Source organism: Bidens hawaiensis, unplaced genomic scaffold (genome assembly GCF_021521415.1).
Source record: "Bidens hawaiensis isolate Kalapana, Puna unplaced genomic scaffold, B.hawaiensis_p1.1 tig00018570_1, whole genome shotgun sequence".
In the NCBI taxonomy this organism is placed as follows: domain Eukaryota; kingdom Viridiplantae; phylum Streptophyta; class Magnoliopsida; order Asterales; family Asteraceae; genus Bidens; species Bidens hawaiensis.
The window spans coordinates 53809-68005 of NW_027492812.1; the positions used below are offsets into that span (position 1 = coordinate 53809).

The window sequence follows — 14197 nt, forward strand, 5'->3', positions numbered from 1 at the left end:
TGACGTATATAAAAAAATATATATATTACATCTATGTTTGTATCTATACAATGTATACATAAATTGATTTTATTTATATCACAAAATGGTTTTTTTAAATGAACTTAATAAAAAAAATATCCGTGTAAAATCGTACCCGATAATACTTCTTTCTACTGAAAAATTCATTCTCTGTGTCATATATGTATAATTGAAAGAATTTTGGTTATGAACCAGTTTCGAAAATAAGACTTCTCATACGATAATAGTTCTAACCACTCGGCCTAAATACAAAAGAGGCGTTACCTTTATTGATATATTTATTAATTTACCACCCATCAAAAGAAAGTAGGATATTAAATTATAACAATGGATGTTCTTCAAGAATTATGTTTTTCTGAGTTACACCATAAAAAAAGATTTTGATAAGTTTTAGAGGGCTTCTCGACTTTGTCATAATGACAACATAAAAAATAGCATGTTAGAGCATTCAATTTTGTGAATATTTTGTTTCATTTGAGCATAGTTTTGCATGACATGCTTCCCATACAATGTTCTGATCACCATTGAAGAAAAAATTAATGTTGACATCAATATTTGAAATTTGATAAAAGTTAGAAGCATTGATCTGCATGGGGGTGGTATGTCGAAGTGATTAATGTTGACATCAATATTTGAAAATAACTTAGTTACTACTGATCGCAGTGATATTTGAAAATAACTTAGTTACTACTGATCGCAGTGATATAGCTCATCGCCCAATTACTGAATATTGTTGGTCACCTAGTTGCTGATTATAGCAGTTGGTCACGTACGTACGTAGTTACTACCAATATATATCATAGTTACATTTTATCATAGTTCCTTTTTATGGATCAGTTCCAACTAATTATAAGTTTCCATTGAGGAATAAGTTCTTAACAATGGACCTTCAACATGATGTTTCTACCAAACAATAAAATCTGAAGCAAGGTCCAAAGGCTTCCAAATACTGTAGTGAGCTTTCGCTTGTCATGAGTGCCACTCGTTGACCGGTCAGTGAAAGGACTCAGCTCCTTGCACCCCGTGCCAGAAATCAAAAATCAGAAGAGTGACTTCACATCTTCTAACTCATATATGTGTCATTCTTATTATCATTTGGTTTAATGTAAATCCTAATTAACTAAAATGATATTTAAATTACCAACATGTAATGTCTTTGTTGAATCTGACTCACACAATGTTGCATTGTGAAATTAATAGCTCGTGCATCAAAGAACTAATAATAAAACTTGGGAAATACGATGACGAATTCTGATTAGGGTAGATTTCGACTCGGCCTTCATCGTAAGGGGCTACCAACATATTAGAAATGGACGTAACTTTTAAAAAAAAATTTTATAGTTCATATTCTACAGATTTACAATTTGAAAGAACCAAATTGGGATTCCTGTTTTCTCACAACCAGCCGCATGAAATTATCTAGTCGTCTTGAAAGCCTTTCAAACAGTGGCAAAGCTTGAACTTTTATATTGGGGGCGAAAGTCAAGTTAAGACAATCTTTTATCAAAATGTATTTGCATTTGTCAGGAACATAGATAACCCCACTAAGAAGAGGCCCAGTAAGAGACTTTGAGTCAGTAAGTGACTTTGAGCCAGTAAGTAATGTTTAGTTGAACCTCTGAATGACTCTGCCATTACGACTATTTTACCCATCTAAACTACTTTGTGCTGAATCGATTTATGTGTCCAAATCAAGCAAAGTTTATTCTATATTTTTATTTTTCTAGCAATGGTTGTTAACAAACAACATAAAAATTGAAAACAAGCTCTCTTTGGAGGGATCATGTTCAAACATACAATCAGGTATTAGTAACGGACTTGACGACCTAACAACCAACAGTTATACTTAATGTTACTAATATCATAACAAAATGTAATAAAGAGTCGCGATAGGCGCTAAACTGAAGTTCTTGATGTACGTGTGGCTGTAAAAGGTGGCAGGGTCCAACGCCTGTGAGAGGAGACCCTTGCGGCTGTGACCTGTGAGATGTGATTAGAATTATGCGATGGTATAAGAGGTTATCAGGCAAAGGGTATACACCATACGAGTCTTATTTTTCTTTCAGCTACTTTTTTATACTTAATTCTTTTTATTTTCATTCAGCTACTTTTTAACCAAATGCAGTTAACTCTAACCAATTAAAAGGTAGATAGCTTTTTAATGGAATTATTAAGAGGCTACCAAATAAAACAGCCCTTAACTCATAAAACGTGTTAGCTTAAAATTTAAAATATCTCAAGTTCAATACCTGTAGTTTAAAAAAAACTCTATAAAAAATACTCAACTGGTCAAAGCATGTCACCAGGTTCAACAATAAACCCCACTAAAATATTAATCGCCCACCATAGGGCTCGAACCAACGACCACAAGGTTAAGAGCCTTGCGCTATACCAACTGAGCTAGACGAGCTTTTGTCACTATGCTCAAATAAAGCACTCTAAAGATAAATAGATCACTCTATACTGTCATAATTTCTTCAATTTTCAAAGATTGTTTCATCATAAATTCAAACAATCAAGGCAGACATTATTATGTAATTGAAGAGGTAGGTCCCAGCAGAGCCCAGTTGGACCCGCAAGACTCACCTTGAAGAGGGACGTTTGCGCAAGGACCAACTGGTTCCGCAGGACCCACCATGCTCAGAGATGAAGACCTTACGCGCAGTACGCCAGCTGTTCACGCAGGGAAAGCCTCCCAATGGTGAAGTACCCCGCCTGTCCCCGCAGCTGCGGATACAAGCCATCAGGGAAGGCTACCCGCACTAATAGCAAGGCTACACGCACAAGGCACTAACTCAATAATTCAGTGTCACCTGAAGGAATGAGCAAGGCGGGAATACTCCCGCCCAAATGAGCCAGTCCGTATGCTTCTGGAAGATCTTTTGTACTATACCTGCCAAGGTATGGACAAAATAGACAAGATCTGACCAAAGCAGCCCATGAACCAATCACAGGGTGACAGCTCACCGACAAACAGTACGAGGAGCATGTTCTAGTACTGTTTGTCACTATTAGCCGCTGCCTACTCACCAACCCTTGTCGTGGCACGCACATAGCCTGCAGTTGGTGGAAAAGGAATAGTACACAGCCGGCCTGGTCACTATCAGCCGCTGCCTACCCACCAACCAGCATGGCACGTGCGTAGCCCGTAGTTGGTAGAATAGGAATATTATACAGCTGGCTGTACCTGCTTGGAAACCTACCTTCGGCTATAAATACTCCAACACCTTGGAACGGTATCATCATCTGGTATTTTACCTTCACTAGCTATTTCTCTCAATATACACTTATATTCAGAGCAATCTAGTCTGATTCTCACGCCAGAGGGTGGTCACAAGGAGGAACCCCCCCTCCTTCTCAGTGACGAGCTCACGGTGTCTGTTTTGCAGGTCATCTGAAGAACATCCTTCTTTGCCGGACCTAACCCTCGTGGGAAACATTACTTAACCCCCAGATTATCCATAATCTACTCGGGGTCGATTAGTGTTTCTTCATTGGCGCCATCCGTGCATAAAAGCTAGAACTAATTCAGTTTTTTCAAAACTTCTGAAAAAATGGTTAACGTTACCCCGGTCCCAAGGCCAGTAAGTGACCAAGAAACCCCGGTAACCACAACCCCAGCTACTGGGGGGAACACCGGCGGTTACACAAATTTTACGAACACTACCCCGGTTACCCAAGCCGGGGCAAGTGCAGTAAACAATATTTCACTGGGGTTCACTGATGCCCAGTTGGAGAAACAGACGAGGCTCCCTCGCCAAACACTCGATCAAGTTAAGGCGTGGGCCGAAGCACGTCAGAAGGAATTCCAAGCTGAGTTGGATGAACGCTTGCGTTCACTCCAACAGACTGACGAATTCGGGAGCACTCGACAACAGCTCAACATGAACAGTGAGTGCGAGTACTCGGACGATGATCGGGAGGAATCCGACACTGACGCGAACCCTCGCCATAGGGCGAAAGGGAAGCGTAAAGAAACGGACTTCCAACCAAGAAGGAATTTCGGAGAAACCTTCAAACCAAGGAACGCGGGGGGAAACCCACGCGACTTCTCCAAAACCTTTAGACCAACTGCTGCAAATGCGGGAACATCCAAGTTTGCAAGGGACATTGCGGAAGCAATCACCCCGAGAAGTGCCAAACAGATGTCCAACATCGGCACTTATGATGGTCTATCCGACCCAGACGATCACTTGAACAGATTCATAGCGGGGGCAACCGTCAGTAACTGGACGGAACCCACGTGGTGTTATATGTTCCAGATGACGCTGGTTGGAGCGGCCAGGGCGTGGTTTGATCGTTTACCGGTCCACCACATCTATGATTGGGCGGACTTTCAACACAAGTTCAGCCAACACTTCAGTCAACAGAGGAAATATACTGAAGAGCAGTGGACGATCCTCAACTGCGTGAGAGAGGAAGATGAATCTTTACTAGACTTCATCACTCGCTTCAACTCCAAAAAGCTGAGTCTGGGCAACATAAGTGAAGATCTTGTTCGCGCCGTTTTCATCCAGGGCGCCGAATACCCAGAGCTTATCCGCACGTTGACGGGTAAGGACGGCATGCCATCCACATGGGATGCCATCATGACGGCTGCCAAGCGCTTTGCCGAGACGGAGAAGCAACTGGGTAGGGACCCTCCCCAGAGTACACATCTCTACACGCAGAGGACCAGAGAAAACAATGTTCGGATCGCCCGGCAGAACAAAAAGAGGAAGCTAGGTATTTGGCAGTCAAGGGTAAACTTTGACACCTCATCCAGCTCTCGCCCTCTTGTTGGCGGAAGGGATTACACGCACCCTTCAAGCCGAAAACACCGGTGGACGCCACTCACCAAAAGCGTCACGGCGATATTTGCCACCGAAAAACTCCCATGGCTAAAAGCTCCAATGATCCGGCAACGACCTAATGCGGATCAGAGCAAATCCTGTGACTTCCACGGGACAAAGGGTGACAGTACAGAGGAGTGTACATACTTGAAGGATATTGTTGAAACATTCGTCAAGGATGGAAGACTTGCACACCTTGTGGCATCAATCAAGAATGGAGGAAGGAATGATAACCGGTATAAAGGCAACGGACGAAAGCCGGTTGACATCAGCATCCACATGGTTCATGACAACATCAGAGGAAGAAAAAGACGAACGACAGAACCATGCGAATGGAAGGAAGCTGAGGTGCGCTTCCCGCGAGTGCCAGGAGGACCCAGCAAGGAAGGCCCTATCGTCATCAAAAGCCAGCTGGGGCATTACATAACTTCCCGCACTCTTGTTGACAACGGCGCCTCGTCAACGGTTATGTACAGGCAGTTCTTCGACAAGCTAGACGACGAAGACAAAGAACGCCTGGAAACGGTTTACGCCTCAATGGAAGGGTTCGACGGCAGCACAAACACACCCTTGGGTATCCTATCTTTCCCCGTCATTCTCACAGACGGAAAATACTCCCGCACAGAAGACGTGGACTTCGTCGTAATGAGGAAGCCACATCACACATACGACATTCTCTTCGGGAGAGACGGGATGGCAAGATTCAACGCCGTGGTATCTTCAGTCCATGGCATGATAGGATGACCAACTGCTGAGGGTGTAGCGATGATCACCGGTATCCCCCAGGTATGCATCGCATCCGTCTCATCTAAACCCAAACCAAAGATGGCTAAACCAACCAACACCGAACCAGAAAAATGGGCCCTCAATGGCAAATACCCTGACCAGGCTGTTACAATTGGCCCAACAATCGCTGATCCTACGCGCACCTTACTCAAACGCTTACTACAGAGAAACGCTGACATCTTCGCGTGGACACCAGCTGACATGACTGGTGTACCTCGAAGTAAAGCAGAGCATAAGCTCAAGTGTGACCCGGCTTTTACGCCAGTCATACAAAAGCGCAGAGTAATGGGGGCGGAACAGGCTAACGCGTGTAGAACTCAAGTCAAGGAACTCCTTGACGCGGGCATCGTACGCGTTAGTAGATATCAAACATGGGTTGCAAATCCCGTTATGGTACCGAAGGCTAACAAACAATGGCGCATGTGTATGATTTCAAAGATTTAAACAAAGCATGCCCAAAGATTGTTACCCGTTACCCGAAATTGACCTCAAAGTGGATTCATTAGCACCGTTTCGCCTTAAATGCTTCCTTGACGCATATAAGGGGTACCATCAAATCCACATGGCTGTAGATGATCAGGACAAAACCGCATTTCGGACGCCCGATGGCACATTTTGTTATCAAATGATGCCATTCGGACTTAAGAATGCAGGGTCCACATACCAACGCCTGATGGACAAAGAGTTTCATGCCCAAATTGGGAGAAACTTGGAAGTCTACATGGATGATTTGGTCATCAAAAGCCCTGAGCCAGAAGCGATGTTGAAAGACATCAAAGAAACTTTCAACACACTCAGGAAGATAAACATGAAACTCAACCCGAGCAAGTGTTCCTTTGGGATGGAAGAAGGGAAGTTCTTGGGAGTCATTGTTACTAAAGATGGCTTCAGAGCGAACCCTGAAAAGGTCGAAGCCATTATCAAAATGGAATCACCTACTACCATCAAGCAAGCCCAGACACTGAATGGACGCCTAGTCGCACTTAACCGCTTTTTGTCAAACCATGCGGATAGGTCGTTCCCATTCGTGTCAACATTAAGAAACTGTTTAAGAAAACGCACTTCCGCTGGACACCAGAAGCGGAAGCAGCTTTTCAAGAAATTCGGTCACGCTTGATCGAACTCCCAACGCTCACAGCACCAGAAGCGGGGGAGGAATTAATCATATATCTTTCTGCCACAGATAGAGCAACCGGGGCAGTCCTGCTAGTAGAGCGGAAAGGTATCCAGATGCCTATTTACTATGTTAGCCGTGTCCTAACAGACGTAGAAACCCGGTACTCCACCCTGGAAAAATTAGTCTTAGCACTTGTACAAGCTTCACGCAGACTAAGACGATATTTCCAGGGTCACCCAATCACCATTCTCACCAACTTCAAACTCGCAAACGTTCTAGGCAAACCCGAATTATCGGGACGTCTAGCCAAATGGGCAATTGAGTTGGGGGAATATGCGATAAAGTACAAGCCAAGACCAGCTATGAAAGGCCAGGTCCTGGCCGACTTTATTGCAGAAGTCCCCGCTTCGCGGGAGAGAGTGCCAGGAGGAGGCTCAACCCTCCCCAGCACAGGAAATCAATGATGTCTGGCGACTCTACACTGATGGAGCAGCCAGCAACGAGGGTTCAGGCGCAGGGTTGAAATTAACCAACCCAGCAGGCCAAGAATACACTTACGCTATTCGACTGGATTTTCCAAGTACGAATAACGAAGCCGAGTATGAAGCATTCTTGGCAGGGCTGAGAATTGCGCGTAAAATGGGAGTGAAAAACTTGGAAGCCCACGTGGATTCCATGTTAGTAGCCAACCAGATAAACGGAACGTACACGGCCGTGAACGACACAATGGCCATGTACCTCGCACAAGCAAAAACCCTTATGCGCGATTTTAATGATTGTAAAGTAATACACGTCAAGCGTAGCGAAAACAAATCTGCGGATGCGTTAAGCAAGCTTGCATCATTAGCCTTCACCCATTTGGGAAAGGACATCCGCATTGAACTCCTTGAAGCACCATCAGTCCCGCACAAGGAAATTTGTGTCATCCAAACCGGTACAGAATCGTGGATGACACCAATAATAAATTACCTTGCAGCGGGTATACTACCAGAGTAAAAAACACAGGCAAGAAAAATACGTTGTAAAGCATTAAACTATCAACTCATCGATGACATCTTTTACAGACGTAACTTTCTTGGCCCACTCTTAAGATGCGTGGGCAACCAAGATGCTGACTACCTCCTACGGGAAGTACACGAAGGCATTTGTGGAGTACACGCAGGTCCACGCGCTGTTGTAGCTAAGCTAAACAACGCGGGATACTTTTGGCCGTGGATGCATACGGATGCGCTGGCATACATTAGAAAGTGTAGGTCTTGCCAGCTCTACGCACCCAACACGCATCGCCCGAGGAATGAACTTGTTCCAGTCACCTCTTCATGGCCATTTCAGAAGTGGGCCATCGATGTGACAAGCACATTTCCTACAGCAGCAGGAAACGTTCAGTTCCTAGTGGTAGCCATCGACTACTTCACCAAGTGGATAGAAGCAAAACCCTTAGCCCAAACAACCGCAAAACATATTAAAAAATTTATTTTGGAATTTATTATTTGTCGTTTTGGACTTCCACAGACTTTGGTGAGTGATAACGGCACCAACTTTGCTGACAAGAAGCTACAAAAGTGGCTAGAAGAACTTCAAATCACCCACACCTTTACCTCAGTGGCACACCCGCAAGGTAACGGTGAGGTGGAAAGAGCAAATAAAAGCATCGTCGAAGGCATAAAGAAAAGACTCCTGGAACACAGATCCGGCTGGGTAGACGAAGTTCCACACGTCCTTTGGGCAAACAGAACGCTGAAAAAGGCCAGTACGGGAGAAACCCCGTTCAGCCTCACTTATGGCACTGAAGCCATGGTCCCAGTCGAAATTGGTTTGCCCTCACCAAGGGTCTTGATTCAGCCAGAAGACAATGATGCGGAAAGACGGTTAGACATTATGCTAACCGAGGAACGCAGAGACTTAGCCGCAGCGCGTGAAGAAAACTACAAGCGACAAATGCAAAAGTACTACAACACGCGGGTAAAACTCTGCAACTTCAATGTAGGAGACTACATATTGCGTAACAACGAGGCTTCAAACCAAGAGCGCCCAGGAAAACTGGCACCGGTCTGGGAAGGACCGTACATTATCAAAGAAGTTTTGGGAAAAGGCGCATACCGGCTCGAAAGGCTCGATGGCACTCCTATCCCAAGAACATGGAACGGAGCTCAATTACGCAAATGTTACATGTAGATCAATTCCAAACTTGTAAAGAAAAGGCCTAGAGCCACTTCTAATGGAAATGATTCTCCTTTCACATTGTGTTGATAGCCTTACCTTTATACTTATGAACTTCCCAAGCTGATATGCCGGTATTCACCGCATAAATATGGGAAGAAGTAAGTCGTTGCGTGTGGAAGGCGGCAAAACCCGCATAAACACATAAAACGGTAAAAATTTCTAAGGAAAACCTTCACGCAGGTCAGCTATAGGTGAAGTTTGGTCATCCCAATAAATGTAAGTGACGGTCCTACCCGCACAATCATGATAGAGGAAACTGAACATTGACCTATTGGCAACCGCGCGTCGAAAGGTTAACTTATTCAAAACACTTAGAAAATTTCAAAGGAAAAGATGAGGAAAACTTCCACGCAGGTCAGATATAGGTAAAGTTTAGCCATCCTACTAAGTGAAAGTGACGGTCTTATCCGCACAATTACGAAAGAGGAAGCAAAACTTTAACTTGTTATCTGCCACGTTGAGAAGTTAACTTATCTAAGTACTAAAGAAATTGCTAAGTTAAAACAAAATATGAGCGAAATAAACAAGGCAAGGCATTAACAAATAATTTTTATTCCATCAACATTCAAACATTACAAGAATTGCTGGGTACATACCCGCATACAAGATTAGAAGTCTACAAACATAAAAATCTACTCTAATGGTGGAAAGGGATCTAAAGTATCAAGCTTCAGGACCACTCCCACTTGGACCCGCACCATCAGTAGAGTGTGGCGGTTCAAGGAAAGCTTTGAGGATAGCTAGCCCATCATCAGCAGCAGCAATCTCGTTTACCTTCTCCACCACCGGATGCGGGAAGGCGGCATACTGATTCACTGCTTGGTCATACGCAGCTTCAGTATCCACATTGTAAAGAGGGAAGTTGGAAGGCGGAATGCCTTGTTCAACAAACCCTAGACCAAGCAGGAAGCCAGCCTTTTCCCCATCCTCTTGAGAAGCGTTGAGGGTTGCGCTCATTGCATCGTCATATGATGTATTCGTGAACACCCGATGCACAACCTAAAAAACAGAAGTATATCAAAAACTCTTCAAAGTGTAAGGAAAAGCGTAAAGAAATTGTGAAACTGCGCATACCTGCGACAACGCTTCTCGAAGAAGCCATTCCTTGGTAACCAGAGCCTCCTGGAGGGCAGCTTGAGCTTCATTACGGGCGCGTTCGGCTTCGTTCTTTGTAAGGTTGGCAAGCAACACATCTTTGGCTGCAGCCTCTTCGACGCCCTTTAGCTTACGCTCAGTGTGGTCAAGCACCCCCCTCTGGTCCAAGATCTCCTGGAGCTTCTTGGCATCTTCCATGGCCAAGGCATCATGAGCCTGCTGGAGCCTCTCTAATTTGGCTTTAAGTTCCTCATTCTCGATGCGTAGAGGCTCAGCAACAGCTTCAGCCTTGGTGGCCCTCTCGGTTGCATTCCGTGCAGTTTCCTTAGCCAACCGAAGCTGTTCGTTAACAGCTTGGGCAGCCTTGGAACGTGCCTCGAGCCGGGCCTGAACTTCAACCTCGAGGGCCTTGAAGGCCTTCTCCTTTTCCGCAGCAACGGCGGCAAGCTTCGCATTCTCCTCCCGGATAGCCCGCGCCTGAGCCACTTCAAGGCTACGCGCCGTCTTTAACTTGTCGTTTTCACGACAAAGTAGCTCGACGCGCGGCTGCATCCGGGCGAGGAGGATTCGGAGCTCGTTGGACAGCCTACCTTCCTGGTAGATGGCCATGGCCTCCCCCAGTGCACCGCTTGGGGCGGCGTGACGCGCCCATTCGACGCACTCCTCAGCAGTCCAGAGGGTCGTTCCCCGGCGGATCTTCCACCGAGGAGCGTACACCTCGTTGGAATCACGAACTGCAATAAAACAAAAAACAGTTAAGAGAGAGAAATGATGAAAGGGATATAGGCCAAAATAACCCTACGCACCTGTAGGGTCGACAACAGGCCGATAGCCACCAAACCCATCACCTGAACCTAAAGGATATCCATCCAAAAGGTCAAGGAGACGGGAATGAGGCAAGGACTGGCTAGACGCCCCAACCCCAAACGTACCTGAAGGACTGGCCGTAGTCGCAGGCGCCAGAGGAGACATGGTGGAGACTGCCGTGGTGGAAACCAACGGAGGTGAACTCACCAGAGGTGAACTCACAACCGTGGCCGCGGCTGCGGAAGAACCCGCAAGAGAAATCACCGCCGGCTCAGTGATGGATTCTGTGAAAATGGCACTGACGGCCGGCGGGGATAATGTTACAGTTGGAACAGTTGGCTCAACGGGATGAGCAACTGAACCAGTACTGCAAGCAGGCGTAGCCGCCTGGGTCATCGCCTCGGGTAGGTTGACCAAACCTACCTTCATGGGTCCAGAGCTGCTCCCTCCCGCTCCACTCTGGAATGTCGTAGCATCCACGCCTGCACGAAGACAAGATATATAAGTATAATAGCGGAAAGATATGAAGTTAAAGTTATGTACACATACGGGTCTTTTTGAGCTTGAAGGTGCGAACAGGCGGGGACGAACCCGATGGAGCCGGCCTCTTCGTACCGGTCACCGTCGTCGTCCTGGGCTGCTCGGAGGTGACAGCCGTTTCAACCTCCGGAGCAGTGGTCTCAACACCACCTGGGTTCCCCGCCGCCTCTTCACTCTCGGTCTCCGACTCAGACCGGTTCACCTGGTCGGCGGTGGAGGCTACCTTCGCCTTGCCCTTCCCGCCAGCAGCCTTCTTCTTCCGCGCAAGAAAAGGACCATATGCGGATTCCTCATCAGAAGATGACAAGATTAGAGGAATTCCGACAGAGGTTTCAGCATTCAGAGGGCGAGGGTTAAATAGTCTTTTACCTGGCCGCGTGGCGCTCAGTATTTCGTGGCCTGGCGGGTAGGCCTCCACAAACCGATCCGCAGTCTGAGCAAGGATGGGCAACTCGTTCTCGTTAAGAGCGCGAGTACCCAACCGAGCGGGACCGTCAGCTTCCCGCGGATGCAGGAGGGACTGCAAGTCATTTCCCTCTGAAATAAAAAGAAAAACAGTTAGAAAAAACCTTAAATCAACAAAGAAGACGGAGCATACTGTAAGGGATAAAGTTCAAACCGTATTCAAGTACGATGGGAATCTGTGGCGCATCCGCCCCAGCATCCTTCCACACCCTGCTCATACCGAGCATCACCATCCCGGACTCCGGAAAGCGGTAAACCGGAGTCTGGATCCGGGAAATCTTGGAGAACCATTCCGCCTCCTGGTAGTTGGAGGCGTGAAGGCTTGGGAGAGCTCTCCCGTTCTTAAATGTCATCGCTATAGGGACGACACGGGCAGAGATGTAAAAGAACTCCCGCTTCCAAGACCGAAGACTGCGCTCGGTAGCGCAGATCTTCAAACCCTTGATCCGGGTGACCAGGGTGTACCAGCCTTGGATGCACCTCCAGGAGTAGAAGGTCATCAGGCGGTCGACGTGGGGATCCACGCCAAGAATGAGGCACACCCACTCAAAATGGCGGATCTTGGCGATCGCCATTGGGTGTACCTCCGTCAGGTGCACACCGTGTCTATCCAGAACACGGTATACAAACTTCCTCAATGGGAACCTAAGATTCCCATAGACGAAGAAGGCGGTATATACCCCTATTTTGCCCTTGGGGCATCGTACACCGTCTGGTGTGGCTCCGGAAACTCAGGCTCGAACGGCTCGAGCATGAACTTCCGGACGATGTACCGGTAAAGCTCGATGGGAAGAGCACACTGGCATTCGCCAGCAGTGCTCTTATCGTCCTTATCGGACGTAGACGTCGGGTTCTCGACATCCAAGTCAGACTCCTCGACGATAGCTTCTGGATCATGAGTAGACGACATGTTTTGGAGGTAAAGAACGAATAATATAAAACGAAACCGGTAAAAATATAATTATAATTATCTGGTGAAGGTCTCTTTACACGAAGCATCTCCACACAATGAATCTCCATCACATTCCAAATCGTGGATGCCTCTTTGCAGGTCGTGACCGGTTTTCTTTCGCTATTTTTCGATTCTAATCCGATGAACAACAAAATCCAGATCTTGGGTTGAATTATGCATCACCACCCAGTAGTTTTTAAAGATCATTAATTCATGGGTTAATCATAATTAGGAGGTATGTTATTCAATCATGCATTTACATCATAATTTGTAAAACACAATTTACGTTTTTTAATTTTTGTAAAATAATTATAATTATATTTTTACCTGTAACCATATTGTTTTACAAAAATTAAAAAACGTAAGTGGGTTTTTTATACATTGTGTTACAGGTATGACCATTGTGTTTTATTAAATTGTGTTTTACAAATTATGTTTTATCATATTGTATTTTATAAATTGTGTTTTAACATAATGTTTAATGTTTTTTTCTCCATTGTGTTTTACGTGTTTTACGTTTTAAGATAGTCCCTTAATTAATTGTGTTTTAGCATGATATTTTTTATATTGTGGTATTCTTTTTTTTTTTTCCTTTTTTTTTTCACCATTTCATCCTTCAATAACCATGACCATACAACCACAGTGCACCAACCATCACCAAGAGAAATCAACAGTCACTGTCGAATCATCACCACCACAAACTATTACCAAGATAATTGTGTTTTTCTTTTTTAACACATCCACCGTGGCAAAAAAGCATATGCTGTTACAGTCGATTTCGGCGGCCACCACCACCACGAACAACCACCGCCACCCGCCCCGCCGCCACCACCTCTATCAGTCGCTGACTACAGTTCACCGTCCCCAAATTCTAATTAATCTTGAAAGAAAGTCGTTTTCCGTTCACCTCTGCTGTTGAGTCCACACGGCCACATTGCTTGAGAACGTAATCACCTCGCTGGAATCAACACAACGTTTTTCCGGCAAGTTGCAGGTCTCGTGTTTTCCGGCGAGGTGAACAATCTGGATGGTGAAGGTGAGGCTGGTTTCAACTGTGATGGTGGCGGTGTCGTCGGTGGTAAAGAGGTAGCGGTGGAGGAGGGAGGAGGTGGAGTTGGTGGAGAGGGAGGTGAAGAGAGTGGAGCTTCGGCGAGATAAGGCCATCGTCGCACGGCAACAGTGGTTGTTTACTGAGATCTAGTATTTTCTTGTAAGAGGAATGAGGTGGGTCAAGATGGTGGATGGAAGTGGGTTTTTTTAATACCAAATTACCCTCCTTCCTAGCCTTTTTATAGTAAAATCATTCTTCCTATTTGAATCCAACCCTTATTTATAATTAATAAACAATTTTATAGTAAA

General features: G+C 45.6%; 1 non-coding gene across 1 annotated transcript; it reads right to left on the bottom strand.

Moving 5' to 3' along the window:
* Positions 1-2358: 2358 nt before the first annotated feature.
* Positions 2359-2431, bottom strand: TRNAK-CUU (transfer RNA lysine (anticodon CUU)). The gene has a single exon. It is a non-coding gene; the product is annotated as a tRNA-Lys (tRNA).
* Positions 2432-14197: the final 11766 nt, after the last annotated feature.